Source organism: Vipera ursinii (genome assembly GCF_947247035.1).
Source record: "Vipera ursinii genome assembly, chromosome: 2".
Taxonomy (NCBI): Eukaryota; Metazoa; Chordata; class Lepidosauria; order Squamata; family Viperidae; genus Vipera; species Vipera ursinii.
In genome coordinates this window covers 197,324,690-197,351,261 of record NC_139513.1, presented here as the reverse complement: position 1 = coordinate 197,351,261, position 26,572 = coordinate 197,324,690, and the positions used below count along the sequence as shown (strand labels likewise).

Genomic DNA, 26,572 nt, shown 5'->3' with positions numbered 1-26,572 from the left:
AGATTATAAAATGATCATATGTTTATAATAAGGTTTCATATCTTAAAAATCAATGAAAGTGAAGATGAACACTAGTGACTTTCAAGCTGCTTTGGGGCATGGAAACACTGCATCCTTGAAGAACCTTCCTACGTTGGCACTAGGAGCATGCTGTAGCTGGAAGACGGTTGTGTCGGTTGTTCATAATATTCCAGCATTGTGACAGAGTTTGCTGAAATGAGATTATTGGGCACAAAAAACCTGCAGGTTTTCTACACAGAGCTACTGCTGCTACTTTAAGAAATCCACTGACTTTGATGTCAGTGCAGCTCCTGACTTTATGCTGGAAAGTCCAGTACAAAAGGAAGAATAATAGTTTCTGTTTTAAAGGGGCAAAAATGATTTGCAGCATGTTTAATAACAGTACAGATCTATGCATGCTTAAAAAGTGTGGCAACCTCCAAACAAGAAACTCAGATAGTTTATTTGGAGTGCAAATTAATTTGGGGGAGGTAGAGAATGAATATCATCTCTTACCCATCCCTACCCACATCTGCATTTATTGTTAAAATGAAAGGCAGGATACTTTAATATTACACATTCCCAACTATGCTTTCTCTGAACACACTCCTTTATGTCATTCTAACAGTTTGTCCGTATACAAACGCAAAGCTGAAATCAGTCAGTGTGATGGAATGTAGTAGAGAGCTGGATTCCCAGGAGGGAGGGGGTGCATTCAAGAGGAATAAGAGGCAACTCAACCCAGATATTAGGTGTGAGAGACAGAGGGTGAAGACAGCCTCTTCCTAATAGTTCACAGAGTATACTGTAGATGCAGATGGTAGAGTCCACAGTCTGGCAAGATTCTGTCTATAATGTAGGTATGAAACAATTAAAAAAAACCCATTCAGCTTGAAATAATCACCATGTATCATTCTTGGTTTGGGGCTTGACACCCATATAATTTCTCTTTCATGTTCTCACAAGATGACTAATATCTGTATTTCCTCTTTGGGGAACTTTGCTATTTTTTGCCAATTTCACTTCTTTAGAAACTTAATGTCATTAATGCTAGGCAATTACCATTTTCACAAAACAGCATCAGGAACAATCAGTTTTCATGTCAGATAACAGGCCAAATTTCCTTATTAAAAATTCTAGCTCTTTTACTTTGAGCTCAGGGACTGTTCTCCAACTTTTCTTAGGCAGGAAAGAAATTATTCATAAGAAGCTCCTTATTAACACGTGACACTTAGAACTGCTTTGTGTGCACACATTTGTGTGTATTGCATCCATCATCATTTTTAAAATTCATTAACCTAACATATTTAAAATACCTGTCTTTGTGTCATTAACATGTATGGAGGAATAAGACAAGAACATTTTTGAAAAATACTGGATTTCAGTCATATTCTTAAAGTCTTCATTAGGGTCATATAGTAAAACTAAGGCTATAATTCTCCAGGGCTGCACTTGAAAAATGTTAATTACAAACAGAAGTCCCTTACAATACTCAATCAGCATTATGTTTTCAAAGATAACCTGCCAAATGTTGGTAAACCCACAAAGAAGAAATGGGCAAAATATTATTTTTTCAAATAAATATTGTCCTACAAAAGGGATTAAGAGACATATTGCTTCTGTTGATGTTAAGTAGTTATGACTGCTATCTTTCATAGTCTTTAATATAGGCTATAATGTACCTTTTAAAATTATCCAAAATTACCTTTTAAAATTATCCAAATTGATGGTCCTTAAACCATATTGTAACATTTTAGTAGATTGCATTATTCAACTTCCTTTCAACTGTCCAGAACCTCCCAGCATCATATTCATTGGATGGTCCAATTCAAGGGAAAACATCCCTTCCTATTTACCGCATTTTGTCCATAATTATTTTTCTAGTTTACTTGCCTTGCCCTTTTTCTAAGCTAAAGTATCCCAGAGTCTACAACTATACAAATTGTTATTCCAAATGTCATATCATATATTTATATAAAGTATTGGATGGTTTTAGTTATTTATTTTCTTTCTTAATGATTCCCAACAGGGAATTTGCAGTAGTCATGTACACGGTTACTATTTTAATAAAACTATTCACCAGAAAAAGAAATTCCAAATGATCTTCAGTTTTACTGTTAAGTTTTGGAACTGCGATGTGCTTAGATCAACCATCTGTCCTTTAATTTATAATTTCAGCTCTTTTCATTGCTTTTTTTTCTCATCATTCCTAACAGAAACACTTCCAACTTTTGAAAATGATTCTTCTTCCTGAGCCAGATGTTGTCCAGCGTCTCTTGGAAGCTGGAAGCTCTGCAAAAAATCTGGGGTAAAGGTTGTTCTAACACCTCTTTGAAGTTAAACAATAGTTCCGTTGAACAGAATGAATGCTTACTACTTTTCCACAATATTTCTTAGAATCCCCCCTCCTCCATTTCTATCAAGAACTGAGACCATTACACATGCTACAGGAGCAGATGAGATGACATGTTGAAATCTTTCCACTCTTCAAATACCATCCAGACAATCAAAATTTCATTTCACAACTATATTTCTCCTCACTCTTGGTAACAATGTGCATTACGATTGCAAATTCTTTCCAAGTTCTGTGTTTCAGAAAACTGGAAATCTGCCATCTTTAAAGAAAGTAGGTCAATCAGCTGTTCTACATTCTTCTCACCTGTCTGTATCTCTAATAATTGAATCAGCTACATTCTAAATTCCACTACCTATTTCCTAAAGAAAAAAAATTGGTACAATGCTATATCCGATCATCTTCCAATGAATGGGCCCCACTTAAGTAATAATTTTGTTAGAGACTATGCAATACTAAGCTGCCAATATCTGCCAGATTACGTATTTTGTTTCCTGTTCTGCAGTAACCCAAAGATCTAATAATTAGAAAGGAGAAGAGTTGACAATCTTGACTTCCTTATCTGGTTGCAAAATCAATCTATCTGCTTTTTGTTATCATAATCCTTTTTTTATTAGCCTAGATGCCTAACTACAGATTCACTGGGATTCAGAAAGCATGCAAAGGTAATAAATTATTGTTGGTCACACACCCAGCCAGATCTTTAGGCAAGATTTTGCACTTTTATCCACCAATCGAGGCCTTCCCAATGACCTAGGATAAGCAGATTTCTTTTTTGATGGCATTAAAGGTTTTGCCACAGGATGTAAGCTGTTCCTAAGAAAGCTGCCTTTTGCCATTGACAGTGAATTTGTCAATGCCAATGTTATTCAAGTGATGCTAGAGATGTCTAATATTATTATTGTGCTCATGGATCTAGATTCTTTTATTTATCTTATCTTATGTCTTTATAGACTTCTCTGTAAAAATACATAATGGTGTATGGAGATGACCTTGGGATAGATGGAAGAGCCACTGACTAGAGAACAGTTGGTAAGAGGCAGTCGAGTCCACAGAAGGAACTGAGTATTGCAAAGCCCCAGAAGGGACCCTCCCTAGTTGCTTGGGTGTAAAGGCAAAGGGGAGAGATGTACTTTCAGATCTGTAAGAGTCTGTTAAGGGACGCGGTGGCACAGTGGGTTAGGACGCTGAGCTTGTCGATCAGAAGGTCGGCAGTTTGGCAGGTCGAATCCCGAGTGCCGCGTAGCAGAGTGAACAGCTTCTGCCAACCTAGCAGTTCGAAAGCACATAAAAATGCAAGTAGAAAAATAGGGACCACTCCAGTGGGAAGGTAACAGCATTCCGTGCGCCTTTGGTGTCTAGTCATGCCGGCCACATGACCACGGAGACGTCCTCGGACAAGCGCTGGCTCTTTGGCTTTGAAACGGAGATGAGCACCGGCCCCTAGAGTCGGAAACGACTAGCACGCATGTGCAGGGGAACCTTTACCTTTACCTTTAAGAGTCTGTTAATGTAACCTTTACAATAAAGTTACAGCTAGTACTTCTGGATCTGCTTCCGGTTTGGACTACCTTGTAAAGCTGACAACATTTGTGTGCGCTCCTTTCTTTTTTATTTGCTTTGGATTTTTCTGGAATTGCTCTGCAATGTTTCATTATTATCAAGGGCTGGTCTATATCCAGTCTCAGTGGTACTGACTTCTAACATGTAAATCTTTCATTTTGAATTTTAAAACCTTTCACAACAGAAACCTAATTCCATCATTAGGAAATCCTTCCAACTTTGAACCTGCTATCTTATCAAAGATCCATAACAGGAGACAACCAGATCTGGGGGGTTAGAGTTAGGGTTAGGGTTAGGGTTAGGAGGTACACAAATCTTCTCTCTCTTCTGTAGCACTACCGGTTGTAGAATGTATTTCCAAAGAAGTTCTGCCTAATTAGTTCTACCTCATTTGTTTTCTGAACAAACAAACAAACAATTCAATTTGGATTTACTATACATATCTGTTTTTTTGTAGGAAGGTTTGCTGCTGCTTGATCTATTTCATTATTGAATACCACTTTCCGTATTACTGCCTCTCTTTCTGCCTTTCGTCTCAGGGCATTTTTAAAGGAAAAGTTGTATTTTAAAAAATGATGCGACCCAGCCCACCCTACCCCACCTGCAGTTTGATTGCTTTCCCATCCTACATGTTAAAAGAAAGAAAAAGCAAGTAAAACTACAGAGCACCAGCAGGAATAATTTTTTCACCCGTTCTGCAGCAGGATTTTTAATAGGTTCTAAATGCATAATTGGTCATGTCGTGGGCTTCCTTTTTAAATGAGAATGTCAGCAGGCTGGCTTTGCGGCAAAATGTAATGTTTTAGGCTGCTCCACTCAAGCCTGGCAGCAGGTGTCACAATTCACCTCCTTATACTTGGCCCATTGAAAGCAGATTTCATCCAATTGACCTTCCCTAGGAGGTCAACTGACCCATAATTACAAAACTGAAGTTGCTTAGCTGGAACTGTTTTACCGACCTGCACCTGGAGATTTGCACCAGCCAGTGAACACACTGACCTCTCTCTCTCCTTCATATAAAGACCGACTATGCAAGGCACAAGAATACACAATTATTATCTAGGCATCTCTGTCTCTCTCTCTCTCTCTGTCTCTCTCTATCTTATCTATCTATCTATATCTGTATCTATATCTATCTATCTACGTCAGATCAAAATTTTGATCAACATTTGGAAATTTCCATATTAGTTATCTTTTCCATTAAATATTATTATTTAAGCTGCTGCAAAAGAGAATTCATTGCCTTGCCAATATTTAATCCTATTATATTGATTGACCAGAACTGTCAGTCTATATAATCTATTTTTAACCTTTCTTTTCTTCATCCTTAATGTTATTCTTTTGACTACTTTTTGTTTTAAATAAAATATTGAAAACCTGGTTTTCAATGTAATCAGAAGAGGAATTTCAAGCAACTACACTGGAGAAAAATAAAAATAAAATTTGGGTAAGTAAATAAATGCAAAACAGTGTGTGTGTGTGTGTGTGTGTGTATGTATGTATGTATGTATGTATGTATGTATGTATGTATATACACAGTGCTTTTTTCTAAAAAAAAAAAAAAGTGCCGGAACTCAGAGGTGCTGTCACTGGGAGCAATGCCGGTGTCTTGCTACGGTGTCACCACCCGTCCTTTGCACCCCCGCTCCTGCGGCTTGGAGCCACATGCTGCGGGGATTCCCCTCCCCACAGCCGCCGTGGGGATTCCCCTCCCTGCAGTTGCCATGCCGCGGCCCGTACTGAGCCCCCACCTGGAGCTGCTCTGAACCCCGACCCAGAGCTGTGTTCCTCATGGCAGTGGTCTCCGGCACCAAACAGCCTCTTTCCAACCACATCCAGAAAAATTTGTAACAAAATTGGAATTCTCAAGGCCATGTTTGGTATTTCCCAGCAATCTGTTACTGGGAGGAAAAAGCAATCCCTGCTGCGTTACTGATCCCAAAGAAGCATTTGCATGTATGCAGGTGGCTCAGTGGATTAGGACGCTGAGCTTGTCGATCAGAAGGTCGGCAGTTTGGCGGGTCGAATCCCGAGTGCCGCGTAACAGAGTGAGCACCTGTTACTCGTCCCAGCTTCTGCCAACCTAGCAGTTTGAAAGCACATAAAAATGCAAGTAGAAAAATAGGGACCACTACGGTGGGAAGGTAACAGCATTCCGTGCGCCTTTGGCGTCTAGTCATGCCGGCCACATGACCACGGAGACGTCCTCAGACAAGCGCTGGCTCTTCGGCTTTGAAACGGAGATGAGCACTGGCCCCTAGAGTTGGAAATGACTAGCACGCATGTGCAGGGGAACCTTTACCTTTACCTTTAGGTATCCTTAGAGTGCCATAGTTATGGATGAGAAATATTGGTTGCAAAGTTGGCATTTCTGGATGTAATACAGATATTTTGGACTTATTTTTGTTTCTTTGCATGTTTGATATTTTTAAAAAGGCATATGCTACTGACTACACTTATGCACATATGTAACATCTTTTGAAAGATTGTGACTAAACAAAATTTTAATGTACAGATAATATCACCAGAAATTATTTTAGCCTTTTGAATAAATGTTGTTATTGATGTTAAGCTCACCATGGAAAACATCATATATTGTAATGTATATACTAGGTTAATTATTTAAAGACTGAAGTGCAACATAACTAGATTCTAAATAATCTATTTTTCAAAACACACAACAGTCCAAACAGTAAAAGTAAAGTCCAAATTAAGAATATTTCATTCTTAAAAATTGTTTAATTTAAAGTGGTTTAGTTGTAATAGATGGTTATAGATTCAAAATAGTTTTCAAGAGTGTACAAAAGATACTATTTTTTTCTAGCATCAGCTAAATTAGACATATTACATTGAGAAAAATGTTTCTCATTTCTTTCCTGTTACTTTATTGATTTCATTGCAGAGATGTTAACATAGGAAATAGATTATTTTGTTATCTAATTTTAACTTCCAAAAGACAGAAGCAGATGAAAAATGTGAGGTTCTTTCCTGTTGACTTTTTTGAATTAGCTGTTTTAGATTCTAAAAGTTTAGTTCCTAAAAAAGTAACCTTGTAAATAAATTTAATGTCCTCCTCTAGTGCAGGGTAGGCAACCTTGGCTCTTTTATGACTCAAGGACTTCAACTCCCAGAATTCCTGAGCCAGCATGGCTCAGCTTGGAAACCTCTCTCTTTCTCTTCAGCGTGGCTGGCTCAGGATGATAAAATAGACTTTTCCCCACCTTTGCATTAATAAGACTGGGCAGCTGTTGTATTTCTCCTTTTACTAAGTAAGAAAGATGCCTGAGGTCTGCCTCAGTGTGTGCATGGGGAAAGCACACAGATACCCCATGTTGTCTCATATCTTCCCGAAGCATCGGAGTTTTATTGGACTGTTTGAAAAATCCTCCTATGTAGTGCCTCATTGCTGCATATATCTGAGAATGGCAGAAGAGTTTAAAATAGTAACGAAACTTTTTTAACCAATCTTCATTCATCTTGCATTTATTCAATACAGAGATTAATAAGTTAATAAGTCTAATAACACAAGAATTATTGGTTCTGACTTTGCATTTGAAAGTGCCATATGGTGAATAGGAGAAAATTGTTTGGGCTCCTACAAATAGTCGTCATGCAGCAACACATCAGGAATTATTTAAGAAGCCAAAATATTACAATAAAAGGATGCGTCGATATAGCAGTTGTAAATACAGACAGTGCTCGACTTACAACCACAATCGGGATGAGAATTTGTGTTGCTAAACAAGGTGGGTTTTAAGTGAGCTGTGCCCAATTTTATGACCTTTTTGCCACGGTTAAGTAAATCAGTTAAGTGAATCATGCAATAGTTAAGCAGATCCAGCTTCCCCCATTGATTTTACTTGTCAGAAGCCAGCAGGGAAGGGCCACAAATAGTGATCATGTGATTCTAGGATGCTGCAGCTGTTGTGAATGCATGCTGGTTGCCGAGTGCCTGCGTTTTAATCTTGTGACCCTGGGATGCTGCTACTGTCATAAGTATGAAAACCAAGTCGTAAGTCACTTTTTTCAGTGCCGTTGCAACTTTGAACGGTTGCTAAATGAATGGCTGTAAGTTGAGGATTATCTCTATGTGATAGGTTAAGCGTACTGGCTAAGGTAAAGGTTAAACGTATTGCTTCATTGTTTCTTGCTTCAAGTTTAATTTTTCACAAGAGTTTAGATTAGGCTGAGGGAGTATCTGTCAGAGACAAAGTATACTGAAATGCAAATAATCACCTTTCCCTGTCCCAAAATGGGTTGTTCTATATAATTTCATTGTCAAGATGTGGTCTTTCTTGGAGTCCCAAAAATTTTGCAAATGAGTGAACTTTCACAAAACTAGTTGATGTTTTACATGTACACTGGTGGCACAATAGTCAATCAACTTGCCTCCAGAAATTGTGAATGCTCCAACACTGGAAGTTTTTAAGAAGAGCTTGGACAACCATTTGTTTGAAATGATAGGGTTTCCTGCCTGAGCAGTGGGTTGGACTAGATGATTCTATTCTATTCTATTCTATTCTATTCTATTCTATTCTATTCTATTCTATTCATCATAAAGGTAAAGGTAAAGGTTCCCCCGCACATGCGTGCTAGTCGTTTCCGACTCTAGGGGCCAGTGCTCATCTCTGTTTCAAAGCCGAAGAGCCAGCGCTTGTCCGAGGACATCTCCGTGGTCATGTGGCCGGCATGACTAGACGCCAAAGGCGCACGGAACGCTGTTACCTTCCCACCGTAGTGGTCCCTATTTTTCTACTTGCATTTTTACGTGCTTTCGAACTGCTAGGTTGGCAGAAGCTGGGACGAGTAACAGGCGCTCACTCTGTTACGCGGCACTCGGGATTCGACCCGCCAAACTGCCGATCTTCTGATCGACAAGCTCAGCGTCCTAACCCACTGAGCCACCGCGTCCCTTCATCATAGTAGCAGGCAATTCAATAGCAATCTTCTTGGTGATATCAATCTACTCTACTTTTATTATATAATATGAGGGCAATTCGGAAATAAACCTCCGTTTGAGCATGTGTGAGAAATAGCCGGGGAGAGCGATGCCTGTCCTATGGCGCCATGCGCAGTAGTTCAGTAGGCAGTGAGGAGTGGAAGGAGATTGTGTTGCAGTTGACTTATCCACTAGATCAATTGAAAATGAACACTGCCATAGAAAATGCCTCCAAAAGTGAAGATGCCAAAGGAGTACTACTAGTGAAGTTTATGGAGCATGGTTTGACCATCAATTCAGAAGTCTACTGTGAAACATTACGGAAAGTCAGACAAGCCATCCATAACAAGTGTTGGGGCATGCTGACTTCCAGTGTGGTGTTTGTTCAAGACAATGCTCACTTGCATACTACTAGACACAGCCAAGAACTTTTGAAGCAGTTCCGTTGGGAAGTTTTTGATCACACACACACACACACACACACGGCCCAGATTTGGCAGTGAGAGACTACTATTAAGGAATTTCAAACTTTGTAGGACGTTATGACAAGTGCCTCAATTTGAATGGTGATTATGTCAAAAATTAATGTAATGTAGTTTTCTAATGTGTAAAATAAAAGTTCTGTATCTTCAAGTGTCTGTCATTGATAACCAAAGGGAGGTTTATTTCCAAATTGCTCTATATAATTTACTATATATTACTACATAATTCATCTTTTCTCAAACTGCATTGGGATATATGTTAGAACTGCAACTCCAAGTAATCCTGGAATTGCAATTTCAACATATCTGGCAGGAATGAAATTACAAAAGACTGAAAGGCATGAGGATTATAGAAAAATAAAGATAGTGAGTGAAGCTCAGCATTGATTGCGAAGTTATTGCCATAACCTTTAATGGATCAAGAATCTTAATTTGGAAACACAAATGTATGTTTTAAAATTTGATACCTTCTTAAGTTTCTTCTGCTAAATCAGGGGTGTCAAACTGCTGGCCTGCAGGCCGGACGCATCATCAGCAAACCGCACCCACCCCATTGCCAGAAATGAGAAAATAGCTCTGATACATTGCGCAACATCACGTGACGTCACAAGTTTTATATGTCTGTGCTAAATCATGAACATCTCATGTTTCAAAATGTCATTTTTATAACAGCAGTATTATTTGGAGAGACCTTCTCCAAATTACCCCACCCTTGCTAGCTAGGTATTCCAAAAGCTTTAGTCCCAGCACATCTAGCAAACAGCAGGTTGATAAATGCTACTGTTCAACACATCAAAATTGCCTGTGTTCATTTTTATTGATTCATTTGTTATAATCTTTTAAAAAAATAGTTCAGTATATGTACAAAAGTTAGCAAGCCAATTTATCTTTGTAAGTAATGCAGTATGACCAACTGTTATTTCAATTGAGAAAAATTGTGAATCTATACTCCTAAATTACTCTGCCTTTTTAAAATATAGTGCTGAGTTATATCCACAAGTAAGCCATCGAAAATCTGAATTTCAGGCTCTGCCCTGAAATCTGAAAACAGTTATGCCATTAGTCTGGCAATATGATACAAAATGACAGCAATATTTCTGAAGTTATATTAAAAAGACATTGAAAGCCAGTTTGGTCTAACAGTAAAGGCACCAGGCTAGAAAGTGGGAGCCTGGGAGTTCTAGTCCCAGTCTCCCGCGTAGGCATAAAGGACTGCTGCGTGACTTTGGGCCAGTCATTTTCTCTCAGTCCAATTCACCCCACAGGATTGTTGTTGTGCAGAGGAGGCAGAACGATTAGGCATGTTTGCTGCTTTAAGTAATTTATAAAAAACAATGAAGGAGAGATTTAAGACATTTAAAAAGAAACTAAACCTTGTTTATTTAATGTTCCATCTGAATCTATGGCTATTTGCCCTCATTATAGTTCAGCTTGTAACTGGGGTCTCTGTTTTTGCCTGCTTTGCTCTGTAAAGCATCATATGTTCAATAATACAGGATAAATGCTATAGAAATGGCTAGTTATATACTAATGTGTAAAAGTAAAAAATTGAGGCTGGAATGTTGTTATCTTGTACTGTGTTCTTTTCTTTCTTCCTTTGTACTTCATATTTTATTTTCCCCTCTCTTTTTCCTTCCCTTAATATCCTATTTTTATTTTTCTTTGTATTTTGTATATTGATAAAACAATAAAAGCCATTAATGAGATAATATAGGATACATAATAAATAGCGTACTTCTCATTTTAACTCCAATCAATTGGATCCAAAAAAGCATCATCCTTTTTCTGAAAAGGGCAGGTATATAAAGAAAAGTAGAATGAATAAAACTTGTCCAAGAGATCAAAACATAGCAATATTCTACTTCCTAGTTGATAAGAATGAATTTCTATTCATTTCTTTTTATCATTATGGTTTGTAGTACCATCTGCCAGATATTCAGACTGGGTTTGGCATTTTTATCCAGCTATTAAGTCCTTCCCAAGGACCTGGGATAGGGAGATGTTGAGGTCTGATTGTGTTAAAGGTATCACTGCAGGATATAAGTAAGTTCTGAGTAAAGCTGCCTTTTGCAATTGACTAATATGATTTTGTCAATGCCAATGGTATTCAAGTAGTGCTCCAGGTATTTTGGGATTTCACCCAAGGCATCTATTGTTATTGATAATACATCTTTGGTTTTTTTGTTGCTACAGTCAATCTATTTCTAATTTGTATTTTGTGATTGTCTCCTGTTCTTTCTCCTCTGTTCTGTTGTCTCCAGGTTCTGCCACATCCACTAGCCAGACTTTTTTGTCCTTCTTATCAACAATTGTTAAGTCTGGGGTGTTATGTGTCAAGGGCTTCTCTGACTGAATTCTAAAGTCCCAGAGCACTTTGACCTCTTCATTTTCTATTACTTTGTCTATTTTATGTTTATGAGCCAAGACATTATTTTTATTTATTTTATTTTAATCCCATTTATATCCCGCCCTTCTCCGAAGACTCAGGGCGGCTTACAAGCTTAGCAATAGCCTTCATTCTATGTATATGCCTGCTTATTAGGGCTTTCGCGTCCCCCCCAAGCGGCATTATTACAAAGTCAGCTTAATTGCCCCCAACAATCTGGGTCCTCATTTTACCTACCTCGGAAGGATGGAAGGCTGAGTCAACCTTGAGCCTGGTGGGATGCGAACCTGCACTAATTGCAGGCAGCTGGTGTTACTTAAGGAGGCATTAGCCCACTGCTCCACCAAGGCTCCTTCCAGTCTATATTTGTAAATCCCTCAATATTTTAAGCTACTCATTTTTTATTAATATTTCAACTATATATTCCCACTAATTTTTCATTACTGGCACATACTAACATACACATGTTGCAATGAAGCATTTTGGAGATTGTGTTATGTCATTATTTATAATCAGTTTGTGAGATCTTCATACCCAAGCTGAATACACGATGTACTGTTCTTTTCTGCTTCTCTAGATAATCTGAACTTCAAATCATGCGATGATTTTTCAATTCTGACCTTGACTGCATTAGTGTGAATAGTTTGCTTTTGAGAAACAAAAATCCAAATGTTTTTCCTTGCACATTCCATTTGTGTTTTTATTACATTATTTCAATATTTACTTTTTGTTTTCTATACACTTAGTAAATTCCAATTTTTAACTTGCATCAGTGCTCGTTCTTTACTGTCTTTTACACAATTAGTCAATGCATTCTTTTCTTCTTTGACAGTCTGCTTGACTGAAGTAAACCTCTGCCTCCATTTCTGTGGGGCAGGTATAATCTATCAGTATCAGAATGGGGATGTAATACATAGTGAATAGCCATAAGGGTTTTTTGTTTGTTTGTTTGTGTGTGTGTTTGTTTGTGTGTTTGTGTGTTTGTTTATTCATCCAATATCTGGCCCAGATATTGATGGCTTTAATTATGTTTTCACTGTTCAGTTTTTTTCCTTAGCAGTTTTGTCACTCTCAGAATATATTCCTTATTAATCACATTTTCAACTTGTCCATGCTTGATGTTATTTATTTTATTTTATTTTTATTTTAATCCCATTTATATCCCGCCCTTCTCCGAAGACTCAGGGCGGCTTACAATTTAAGCACAAACCAATGTGCCTAGCAATAGCCTTCATTCTATGTATATGCCTGCTTATTAGGGCTTTCGCCCCCCCCAAGCGGCATTATTACAAAGTCAGCTTAATTGCCCCCAACAATCTGGGTCCTCATTTTACCTACCTTGGAAGGATGGAAGGCTGAGTCAACCTTGAGCCTGGTGGGACTCAAACCTGCACTAATTGCAGGCAGCTAATGTTACTTAAGGAGGCATTAGCCCACTGCTCCACCAAGGCTCCTTATCCAGCTGTAAAATGTTCAGATTCTAACAGGCTTCATCCTGATGGCTCCTGATGGTTTGACCATTCTGCATTTCCGTTCCATTGCTGTTGGTTCTCCTTTATTGCTACTGTAGCACATTTCTCTAGGCCAAATTCCATTGCTATGCCTATGCTAGAAATTCTTTTATCCAGCTATTAAGTCCTTCCCAAGGACCTGGGATAGGGAGATGTTGAGGTCTGATTGTGTTAAAGGTATCACTGCAGGATATAAGTAAGTTCGATTTCGATTTCTGTTTTTCTATAAAGCTTCAGAACATCCATATAAAGCAAATGTGAGATTTTTCTAGCATTTTTTGCTGTTTGATTTCAAAATCGTTGAATGTGGGATCATTGCCATGACAAATAATAGCAGTGATATCAGTCACCCTAGTACATACTGTATCTCTGCTAATACTCCAAAATAAAATGGATTTTTTTTTCAGGCAGGCAGCTTGATACATATGTATGTACATCCTAATATTTAAAAATTTACAGCAGTGACTTCATCTGCAGAGACACAGGTAGTCCAAGGTGTTTTCCACTTGGTATACATTAGATGTGTAGCCAAAATAATTCAATGTCCTGCCAATCTTTCAGCATCATTCAGGATCCCTTTCAGAGGGAAAAAATTCAGAGGACATTATCAAGCTAAGGGGCACACAAATATATTAAAGATATATTTGGGGTTCATTTGGAAGATGTGGAACATCTGAACGGGGATGCAGTTCTTAAGGCTGACAGAATTCTAATGCATTTGGCCCCATTGTTTCATTTCTAATCAAGATCTGAGTACAGATCTTAAAACTTCCCAATTACTAGCCTGAAGCATCATTCTCAGTGTTCCCCTCTCCCACAGCTGAGTTGTTAAAAAAATATTCAAGAACCACTGCTGCATTGTTCCAAACATAGTTCAATGCATTATTTTAAAGGACAACATAGATGTTGGTGCTGAATAAATTATCCGCTTTACAACCTGATACTCTTCAAATGTAGTAGATTACAATTACTGTAACCTAATTTCCAATTAGCAGGACCAGTGGCCTCTGTCAGGAAATTCTAAGAACATAGGTAAAATAAATCTAGAGCAGGGGTGTCAAACTGCCGGCCTGCAGGCTGGTTACATCATGCAGAGGCCACAACCACCCCAGGTCCAGCAATGTGAAAAAAGTCGTGCTATGTTGCGACACGTTTGACATCCGGGATCTAGAGAATAGGATTAAGAAAGATTTCAATGAAAGATTCTGCTCACCTAAGTATTGGGGTTTTTATTCCTGCAGTTCAATTATGCTTTTCAGGGCTGAGAGAAAGTGATGTCCCAAGATCATCCAGCTAGCTTTATACCAAGGCTGGTCTAGAACTCACAGTCTCCCAGTTTCTAGCCTGGTGCCTTAGCTACTACAGCAAATTGGCTCTCAATGTTGGGTTAGAGAAGACCACATGATAGATTACATCCAAAAGTCAGAAATAAGCTTAAAAGTTTGAGAAAGGTTGCAAATTATATACAGGAAGTCCTCGACTTATGACCACAACTGAGCCCAAAATTTCTGCTGTTATGTGAGACATTTGTTAAATGAGTTTTGCCCCATTTTACGACCTTTCTTGCCACAGTCGTTAAGTGAATCATTGCAGTTGGTAAATTAGTAACCCGGTTGTTAAGTGAATCTGGCTTCCTCACTGACTTTGTCAGAAGGTCGCAAAAGGTGATCACATGACCCCTGGGACACTGCCACCATCATAAGTACGAACCAGTTGCCAAGCATCTGAATTTTGATCGCATGATCATGGGGATGCTGCAAAGGTCGTAATTGGGATAAACAGTCTTAACTCACTTTTTTCATGCCGTTGTAACTTTGAACGGTCACTAAACAAACTGTTGTAAGTCAAGGAATGCCTGTACAGAGTTCAATAAAATACAGCATTAAAACAAAAGCAATTTCTATTTGTGGAGAATATGTTAAAATACGGTATTAAGAATATATCCATTATATATTTATCTAAGGTTATTTCTCAACCATCTTACCATTTTAGCAATTGCAAAATCTACATTTGAGTATCCCAGTAACTTTTCATTTAGCATCATAGGATCATATTCGTCTAGTTAATCAGTTTTGTCATTTTAGTTCTTTTAAGTATCTTAGATCTTTGTGTGTGGGTGTGTTGTAGTAGTTTTATTCTTTGTAATCAACTTTCTCTGATACTCTGTAATTTGCTGAGAATGGGGTTTTTTAACTGTTTCTTGATCTATGTATCTGTTGGCATGGAAATGTGTTCAGTCTTGGTCATTGTCCTCAATGTCTCAAGGACAGCAGAGAGGCTGAACTAAGGCCCAGATGATTTCAAAGTGAAGGCACTTCATCACTGTCATTTTTACTACACAATGCCTCTGAAAGAGTTTGAGACAATATACCACAGCCTTCACTTCTGCCAGGCTTTAGATGCTGAGAACAAGGAACAAAGAACATTATGTAGAACTACTGCTTTGAGTCCTAAGCAATATTTGCTCATTGCTATTTATGCAGAAGGGAAAATAATGTTACTGGTTTGCACATACTATATGTCCCAGTCCAATCAATTTATTTGTTTGATCAAATGCAAAAACAATGAACTAATTCTTATGAGGGGAAGTTGCAGGGCCATCAAGTCACCTTTTCTCTTAAAAGCTGTGCTGGTCAAGCCAGAAAGATGCAACAGTTCTAGAAAATGCAGAAACAAACCACCCACAAACTCCACAGAGTACGTCATTTCAAAGATTTGCTTTACTGCACCTTTATTTTATTTCTTTTTTTAAAAAAGTAAATGTTTCCCCTGTCCAGTTGTATCCAACTCTAGTGGGCAGTGCTCATCTCCAGTTCCTACCAAGGGAGCCAGCCTTGTCTGAAGATACCTACATGGTTATGTGGCTGGCAAGACTTCATGCCCAGGTACGTGGAACCCTGTTCCCTAGTGGTACCTATTTATCTACTTGCATGCTTTTGAATTGCTAGGTTGGCAGGAGCTGCGGCAAGAAAGGGAGCTCACCCCAGCATGGGATGCTTGGGTCTTGAACTGTCAACCTTCCAGTCGACAAGCATGCAATCTATCAGGACTCTGAATCAGCTTAGGAAGGTATAAAGAGATCCCACAAGTCTAAAGTTGATTCTGAAGTAAAGAAAAGACTGTGTGGAAATGCCCCAAGGAATATCCTTACTCTCCTCCCAACTTTGTCAATCATGATCCTTGGTGCCCATCACAAGCCATCAAAACTTCCTTTTTTGTCTTGAGTTCTAGAGTTAGTGGGTATGAGAAGCTACTTAATGTATCCACACATATGCAGTCCTTGACACGTGACTTGCACAATACTCCAGCCCCTTGATCATCTTAGTTGACCCCCTTCTCTGCTCCATTATATTTATTTTGAGGTGTGGGTATCAAAGCTGCACACAATATTCCAGATGCAGTTGATATTGGCATCTCTATTTTCAATAACATTTCTTATTATCCCTGACATGTTGTGAAAGGGAAGCAACATTTGAGGAAAGGAGACTAATAAAAGAGGATATGTTTGAGTTTTACAAAATTATGCATGGTGTAGAGAGAGTATCAAGGAGAAACTATTTCCCCTTCCCAAAATACTAGAACCAGGGGTCACCCGATGAAATTGAAGTTACCACAGGATATGGTATTGTGTGGCTTCTTTTTTGATTCATGGAAGTCATAGGGATCAATGGCTGTTAGCCTTGATGGCAGTGAGTCTGCCTCTGAAGGTCTTAGATATGAGCCAGCAGTGTGCTGCAGCTGCCAAAAAAGCCAACACAGTGCTAGGGTGATTAACAGAGGGATAGAATCAATACCACTTTACAATGCCTTGGTAAGGCCACACTTGGAATACTGCATCCAGTTTTGGTCACCACGAAGTAAAAAAGATGTTGAGACTCTAGAAAGAGTACAGAGAAGAGCAACAAAGATGACTAGGGGACTGGAGGCTAAAACATATAAAGAACGGTTGCTGGAATTGGGTACGTCTAGTTTAATGAAGAGAATGATGAGGTGGGACATGATAGCAGTGTTCCAATATCTCAAAGAAGAGGGAGTCAAGCTATTCTCCAAAGCGCCTGAAGGCAGGACAAAAAGCAATGGATGGAAACTAATCAAGGAGAGAAGCAACCTAGAACTAAGGAAAAACTTCCTGACAGTTAGAACAATTAATCAGTGGAACAACCTGCCTCCAGAAGCGGTGAATGCTGAAAGTTTTTAAGAAGAGACTGGACAGCCATTTGTCTGAAATGGTATAGGGTTTCCTGCCTGAGCAGGGGGTTGGACTAGATGACCTCCAAGGTCCCTTCCAACTTTATTATTATTATTATTATTATTATTATTATTATTATTATTATTATTATTATTATTAAATATTCCCATCCCTTCCTTCCTAGAATTCCTGCCAGCTTCCCCCATTCACTTTGCTTGCAGGAAGTTTACATGGAGAAAGTCAGTGGGCATATAAATTAGACAAACAAATAAAAAACAAACAAATAAACACAGCATGGACCCACGTACTTTTTATCTGACATTATTAGGTTATTATCTGGAAAATGCTAAGTGGAAAATGCTTCCTACAAATCTATTTAACGTCATTGCTTCTCACCACAATTACTGTGTCCCCCAAAAGAATCCTCAGGAGCTGTCAACTGCCTAAAACTACTGTGTAATGTCATAATGGTGGAGCTAATTATAGTGATAGACTATGTGAACCCAAAGAGGGTGTCCTTGTACCTCTGACTGAGTTTCAGTCCCTATGGGAAGACAGCAACTATGAAATTTTTGACCATTTTAAGTAAGAGTTCCTGATGCAAAAATACAAAGTCTTGCATCCTCAGGAATACGACAATTTGTTGAGTCCTTGTTTGAAGCTGCTTTCATTTCAGTCAAGAGGAAGAACTGGATAGGAGTCACATGCAAAACTGCAGAAGGGACTTGATGAATGTTTACTCTTCCACGTATGAAAAATACACTTCTTTGGTTATAAAAACTAAAAATGCTTCCTACCTTAGTTGGCAAAGTCCATGCCTTTTCACCATCAAAAATCTTGGAAACTTTGTCATTATATTTGTTTCCTCTCTCCAATAGAAATTTCTAATCAAGCAAGATCCACAAAATTGTGCATGGCTTAGAAAACTATAGAAAATGTGTTCCTAAAAATCCACTTTGAAACCAACTTCCTTACTTTACTAAAGAAAGATTTCTACTTTTAAATGGTATCAGACAATGCAGCTCACAAATCTGTGCAACCCCCAAAATATTCTGCTCTCAGCAACACCTATATATTAAAGTTCAAACAGACTGGATACAGAGTAGGTTAGCATCCATTTCCTGAAATCGTTCAATAAAGACAGGAATTCTTTGACTGGTTTCCAGGGCTAAATGCATCCCTGCCACAAGAGGGCGCAGCAGCAGTACTTGATAAGAAGTCAAAAATTATATCCAACGCTAAAACTGAATATAATATAAAATAATATAAAATCTGCCTTGGTCTTTCAAGGGGAGTGGGATATGGACCATCTACTTGCATGGAGACATTTAAGAGGTTTGTAGATATAAACTATCCACTAGTACTATGTACTATCTCTTGCATAGAGGCATGCATATAAAGACTAGATTGCATTAACAGCCAAAATATTACTAAGTATAATATATACTGTGCATATCGTGCAAGTAGATGAATAATTAAATGCGTACAGTGGACCTTGTATTTTTGATTAGAGATAGATAGATAGATTCAACAATCACCTTTTCCAAATCCTTCCCATCAGAAGTGGCCAATATTCAAACACCAGCAAAAATATCCCTGTATATATATTTATAGGGACACGGTGGCTCAGTGGGTTAGGATGCTGAGCTTGTCAATCAGATGGTCTGCAGTTTGGCGGGTCAAATCCCGAGTGCTGCGTAACAGAGTGAGCGCCTGTTACTCGTCCCAGCTTCTGCCAACCTAGCAGTTCGAAAGCACGAAATGCAAGTAGAAAAATAGGGACCACTACGGTGGGAAGGTAACAGCGTTCCGTGAACCTTTGGTGTCTAGTCATGCCGGCCACATGACCACGGAGACATCCTTGGACAAGCGCTGGCTCTTCGGCTTTGAAAAGGAGATGAGCACCGGCCCCTAGAGTTGGAAACGACTAGCATGCATGTGCGGGGGAACCTTTACCTTTATATATATATTTACCTACTGAGCAAATGCACAACACATTGGTACAAAATGACCTATCTTGCACTACAGAAGCACATTAGTTGGCAGAAGGCACCATCTACCTATTAGAACAGCATTCACACAATAATCAGAATTAAAAAAAAACTCTAACCAATCCCATCTTAGGCCACATACAGTGAAAATATGACTGATCTGGTTAGTTTGTGTCGTATATTTCAAGAGGTTTGGGTTTAATTTTCTGTGAGGAAGCAGGTAATGGGAATAAAATCTTACTACAGACATTAAGTATCTTGGTGGTTCACCTCTATCTTCAACAATCTGCTTTTCTGTATTCATAAACTGCACTCACTGAATCAGCGTGTGTGTGTGTGTGTGTGTGTGTGTGTGTGTGTGTGTGTGTGAGTGAGTGAGTGTATGCACATGCATCTATTAAGACTCGGTCTATTTAGCATAAATACATGAATGAAATTTAAACTTAGGCTTCAGTATTTAGATATTGCCAAGTTATTTTAGTTGTTTACTGGTTCCTATTTTCCTGCTATACCTTCTTCTGATCTATAACTGCTTTTCCACAGCTCTGATTCCTCTTAGTCAACCTGACTTGCTGAGAACAAACCCAGGAAGAGGGTATTACCAACCTGCTTTGTTTATGAATGGATTTGGAGATCTACTGTTGGATGCTGGATTTTTAGGGAATTTAATCTGATACACTGGATTTCCAAGCCACATTGAAATGGTACTTTTGATTGATTGATTGACTGAGTGGTTATGTGCTACCAAGTTGGTGTCAACTCTTAGCAATCACATTGGCAAATTTTCTCCATGATGATCTGTTCCTAACTTGGTCAGGTTGTCCAATGGTGCACCAAAAAATGTTACTAATACAATTTAGTTTAGTTTAGTTTTTAGTTTTATTAAATTTTTATACCGCCCTTCTCCCGAGGGACTCAGGGCGGTGAACAGGGCATATGATAAAAATACAAAACTACAAAAGTTAAAATAGAATTAAATTAATGCCCAAGATAAAACAATAAAATATACAAATATTTAAAAACCCAAATTAACTCCCCATCAGGCCAGGCCAGCTTGTTCAAACAGATGGGTCTTTAACCCGCGCCGGAAGGAGCGGAGATCCGGTGCCATCCGGAGCTCCACCGGCAGTTGATTCCACAAAGCCGGGGCGCCCACAGAGAAGGCCCTCCCCCTGGGGGCCACCAGCCGGCATTCTCTGACCGGAGGCACCCTGAGGAGGCCCTCTCTGTGGGAACGCACAGGGCGGAGGGGAGTCGACGCCGGCAGCAGGTGAATTTGAATTGGTGCTTTCCTTCCACAAAATTCATGCATCCCTAGGATATATCTACCATCTGATAAACTTGTCTATTTCTGGAAAATATTTAAACATCAATTATGGTTACTACATTAATATGTTGGATTACATTTTTCAAAAAGAAGAACTGATTACAACAATTAATTCTACATTTTTCCATCTGTCTAGAAGAAAAGTATGTCCCAGATTCTACATACTATGCAAAGATGCTTCAACTGGCCTTTGTCTATTTATTTACTTTTGTGGGCAAGGGCAAAAACAATACATTTCAAGTAGCAAATCGGTTATATTTGGCTGATGTCCAAAATCAAGGCAGGGTTAGTATTTGGATTACCAGGAATTCTTATAGAAAATCCAAAAACATCTTGTACAAAACAAATAGAAACCACTTCCATATGGAGCTCCATTTGAGTGAGTCCTTACTTTTTTTTTAGTTTCAGTATTTTTAATTTAAATGGGTCCTTGAAATATAAAATAACAATAACATTGAATAATTTAATTTAAACTTTTGAGTGTGAATGGTTTGAAAACAATTTATTTTCCAAGAATAAAAATGAATTTCTTCTATGGTCAAATTTTAAAATGCTTTACAATTACAGCGACTTTCAACAATTTTTTTTTCTCCATACAATGACTTGCCCATGATTTCCCTGCGACAACAAAGCTCATTTGAAATGTAGAATAAAATTCTTTTGCATTTCTTTCTGTTTTTCCAACATGCATAATAAACAAAAGGGGAAATACATGTTATGGAAAATGAGTAAAATGTAAATAACTTAATTGTGTCAAAAAGAATTCTATGCCTATCGCAGAGAAGCATCTAACATTGTTTTAAAACGTGAAGAATTCATGACTAGTTTTTATTTTCTAATTGTCCAATGATCCTTATTCAGCTCTGCTCCTAAAAAAACAACATTATTTGAACCTAAAAATTTTATGTTTATAATTTGGGCAGCCTTATAGTTTTTAAAAGAATTACAAATCTTAAACTCTTGAGCATTATGAAATACAGAGTTACATAGAATTTTATAAAAAAATATTCAGTTGCAAACAGTAAAGTTTAACAGCTGCAATTATATGTACAAACAAAGAAGCGTGCAGACATACAAAAAGAGCCATCCCACTGGTTCTTCCAAGACAAGCAACCCTAGGCAAAGTGCAGGAAATGAGTAAGAAATAATAATAAAAAAAGAAATTAAACCTTAAGATAAGAAAAAGAAAAAAGTTATACCTAATCTAGTTTACACCAATATCAGATCTTACAGCAGGGGTCTGCTATGCTGGCTGAGGAATTCTGGGAGCTGAAGTCCACAAGTCTTAAAGTTGTCAAGGTTGCAGATCCCTGCCTTATAGCAATAGCAATAGCAGTTAGATTTATATAGCGTTTCATAATGCTTTACAGCCCCTCTCTAAGCGGTTCACAGAGTCAGCATATTGCCCCCAGCAATCTGGGTCCTCATTTTACCGACCTCAGAAGGATGGAAGGCTGACTCAACCTTGAGCTGGTCAGGATTGAACTGCTGGCAGTCTGCAGAATTCTAATCACTGCGCTACCACAACTCTTATAGTTCCTATATCTTCCTGTTCTTCCAAACTATCCTTGGTTCCACTTGGTTCCATATTAATACAGTACACCACATCACATAATGCCTTTTCTTCTTCCTCTCTCCTCTTTCTTTCTGAGGATCTGATCAACTCCACTGGACTGGACATTTTTCAGTCTTCCTCTACTTCTCAACCTAGCTCTTCCTTCATATACTTGTTTTCAGTCATTCCTCACTCTTATCTCTATATGACCATGTGAACTGAACATACTTATTTTGTTCTGATCTCTCACTTTTTATTCAATCCATATTTAGTTCTCATCAGCTCATCCCTGTTTCTTCACGTTTTGCCATTTCCACTAAAGTAGTACTTAACTGCTTTGAAACTCGTCAAATCAGATGCTCAATGCATTTTAAGGTAAAAATTTTGTCCTGGTACTCATTGTTTGTTTGATACTCAATGCACAAGCTAGAACATGTCAGTGTCAGCTGCCTTGTGACTCACTACATCAGACATGTCAAACACAAGGCCTGGGGGCCAGATCCGGCCCGCGAAGTGGTTTCATGTGGCCCGCGAAGCCATCCTGGAAACAGTGAGGGAACGGCCCCCACTGCCTTGGCCCTGGCCCAGAGACCCTCCTCCTGCCAGAGACCCTCAGATCTGTCCCACTCCTGCCCAGGCCCCCGTAGGCACCCTTGATGCAGACGATGTAGAGCTGGCCACGCCCACCCAGTAGGCCATATGCACTCTAGCCACGCCCACCCAGTAGGCCACGCCCACCCTGGCCATACCCACCCGGCCCCCTGAGGGCAACCACAATGCTGATGCGGCCCTCAATGAAATTGAGTTTGACACCCCTGCACTACAATATTCCTTATGGGAAAATTTTGTTTGGTGCTCATCATTTTTGGTACTCATTGCACCTCCCAGAACCAATTAACAATGAGTACCAAGGTACTACTGTACATTCAACTTTTCTATTTCTCCTCTCATGCACAACTCTCATATTCATAGAGCAAAGTTGGCCAAAACATGCTTTTACACGATCATTTTTGCTTCTTTTGACAAACATTCATCACTTGGAACAGGTTGTATATTACCAGCTACTCTTTTATGCCCATCTTTCTCCAATCATTGTCCCTATCTTTAGAAACCATTCCATTAAGGTATGCAAATTCATCTACTTGGTCTGGTTTTTACCAGGTACATATAACTTCTAATTGTCCATTTCATATTCCCTGTCAAATATATTTACCGTACCTTGTTTTTGATTCTTTAATTTTCAAATCTATATTCCCCTCTACATTTTACATTGTATCTAATAGTTTCTGAAAATCATTTACGTTTCAACATCATCTGCATAGAAAAGTACATATGCATTCATATCCCCAACCAGCACATCTAAAATTCATTATAAGCATTCCTTATACATTTATTCATAAATATGTTGAACAACCAAGGGAGCATTACAGACCTTTGTCTTACTGTCTGATCACTGCAATTTCTTAAGCATTCCATTAATTCTCAAACATGTTTTATTTCTCTCATATACTTTCATCTCATTCTGCAAGCACTTTCAATTCTATGTCCCATAATTCAGGTAATATTAATTTGATAATACTCTTTCTCTAAATCAACAAATATAGAATAAAATTTCTGTCTCCCATTGAAATATTTCTCATTGACCAAAGTCTACACTGCATGCCCTCTGTCCCCAATAAAACCATGCTGTTATTCCCATATTTTTCATTGCTCTCCAATACTTCTATTCATTCTGCCTACTAGCCTTGAATGAAGTCAATTGCACTGCTATTATTACATCATCATCATGATCATATATCCTTTGTTCTTCAGTATAGGATTTATATAGAGAACAGACTGGCTATTTCTGTCTGTCTGGAGTGCATTGCAATTTGGTCCAAACCTGCTATTTTATTTACAGAGGAAGTCAAGATCAGCAGAGGCTCCCTACCAGAAATGAGGAAGTGACCTTAAAAAATTCCAGCTTTTTAGTGAAAACTCATGATGGAGACTAGAGTGTAATGAAAGTGTAAGCTATGAATAAAAAAAAATGGTTCCAATTCAAGATACGAATTTACTCAATAGCATTCGGGAGATAGTTGCTATTTGTTTTCTATCTTCATAAGTCCCAGAAGGCTACCCAGGAATTCTAAGTGCTCCAGTCTAATACCACCAAAGAACACTGGTATAGTATATGAAATAACATTCTGCAAAGTTTCTTGTTATGGAGTGCAATGCTGAAGAAATGCTAAGCATTAATGTAGCATAAGTCTGAGTATAGAATTCAGAGGGATTGCACTGACATGAAGTAACCTTCAATAGCAGTTGACCTAAGAACGTATTCACACAGGGACTAAGATTGGTCAATTCTTTGATGACTGATTACTTACTTAGACTGAAAGTCCTTAGAATAATCATTACTGCCAGTAGCAGTTAATTCTTATTTATGATAAAACTCAGTGTGGTCATTAATGGATGAAGATGCAGTTGTGAATAGATTTTCACCTGAAGTACTGCTACTGCAGAAATGGTGGAACCCCATTAAGAAAATCTAAATACATTTACATTGTATTACATTACATTACATTACATTGTTCTTCTCACTACAGGGCTAATACCATAGATAACTATCACTGCTTTCAAATCTATAGGAATTTACTGGATTACCAGAAAAACCAATTGGAGAGGCCCTCCTTTTACTTGTATTATTATAATAAGGTAAAGGTAAAGGTTCCCCCGCACATGCGTGCTAGTCATTTCCGACTCTAGGGGCCGGTGCTCATCTCCGTTTCAAAGCTGAAGAGCCAGCGCTTGTCTGAGGACGTCTCCGTGGTCATGGGGCCAGCATGACTAGATGCCAAAGGCACACGGAACGCTATAACCTTCCCACCGTAGTAGTCCCTATTTTTCTACTTGCATTTTTACATGCTTTCGAACTGCTAGGTTGGCAGAAGCTGGGACGAGTAACAGGCGCTCACTCTGTTACATGGCACTGGGGATTCAACCCGCCAAACTGCCGACCTTCCGATCGACAAGCTCAGCGTTCTAACCCACTGAGCCACCGCATCCCTTGTATTATTATAAGAATATTCTATTTCACTCATTCACACATGTTAATGCACTGAGACAGAAACCAAAAGTTTTCTGCTCCATGATCATAATCAAAGCTTTTGATTTTTTTGAAACTTTTTTGAGCCTCATATTAGAATTAATTGATGAGTCAAGAGTTTCTTCCATGGTCAATTAAACATTGTAAGTTAAATAATACTGGGCATGGCTAAAGGCATGTTAATATTTTAAATAATTGAAGAAAATCTAAATAACTTTTAGTAAATAAAAGCTACTACTGATTGCTTCAAAGAAAGCTAATTGTTCATGATTTTAAAAGCCCTGGTTGTTTTGGCATAATAGTCAAAATAGATTTAAAATGGAGAAATATTCCTTGTATGCAGAGAGTCATTGGTTAAAATTGGTTCTTGTTCTTTAAAATTGGTTCACACAGTTTAATCAAAGTTCAGTTGATCAAACTACAAATTAATCATTAAAGATTACATCCCAGTGCACACTGATCTAGTTTTATAAAAGGCTTAATGAGAATTTCGTGTCTAAGAGGCAGACCCTGGAAAAGTCTTTTAAAGATGGCTTCAGGTAGGACATCCTGAAGGAAGCCAACACTGATTAACTTGTGTTGAACAATTTACAAATCTGATTCAATCAAATCCAAACACACACACACACACACACAGACACACACAAAATTTCATTGTCTAGCCTCTACTCCCTCTACTACTTTATATATTATAATTTTTGTATTACTCTGAATTTTGGAAAATAAAAAAAATGAATAATACAATGCTTACAGGAACCCCTCCCCCAATTAAACTGATAATGCAAGAAGAAATTGTGATACTGCCCAGTTCTCATATTAAAACAATTATGGAACAGGTGTTTAACCACATTGTAATTTCATGAAGTATTGACATAAATTAATATTGCTATTTGAAAAGTCCAAGGCCTCCAACATTGTCATTTTTGGATGGTACTAGAGTCTCATCTTTCTTCCATCCTACTCTTGTTTGAAATTGTAGTAGTCATGGATGTCAGAATAGAATAAAACAATATTCTCAAAACGGAGAGAGTACCATAATAACTCAAAAGATGTATTCTTGTTCAAGCACTCTGCTTTCTGGATACATTCATAATTTTCCAATGAATTATATTGTCTACACAAACACATTTTTGTTGCTTGTCTGTTTTTAAGAAAACCGATTAAAATTAACTTACTCCCCCAACCCCC

General features: G+C 38.3%; 1 protein-coding gene across 2 annotated transcripts in view; it reads right to left on the bottom strand.

The window, feature by feature from the left end:
* The window catches only part of PAX5 (paired box 5), a 266,941-nt gene that overhangs the window by 195,267 nt on the left and 45,102 nt on the right, over positions 1-26,572 (bottom strand). The gene's annotated exons all lie outside the window — the stretch shown is intronic.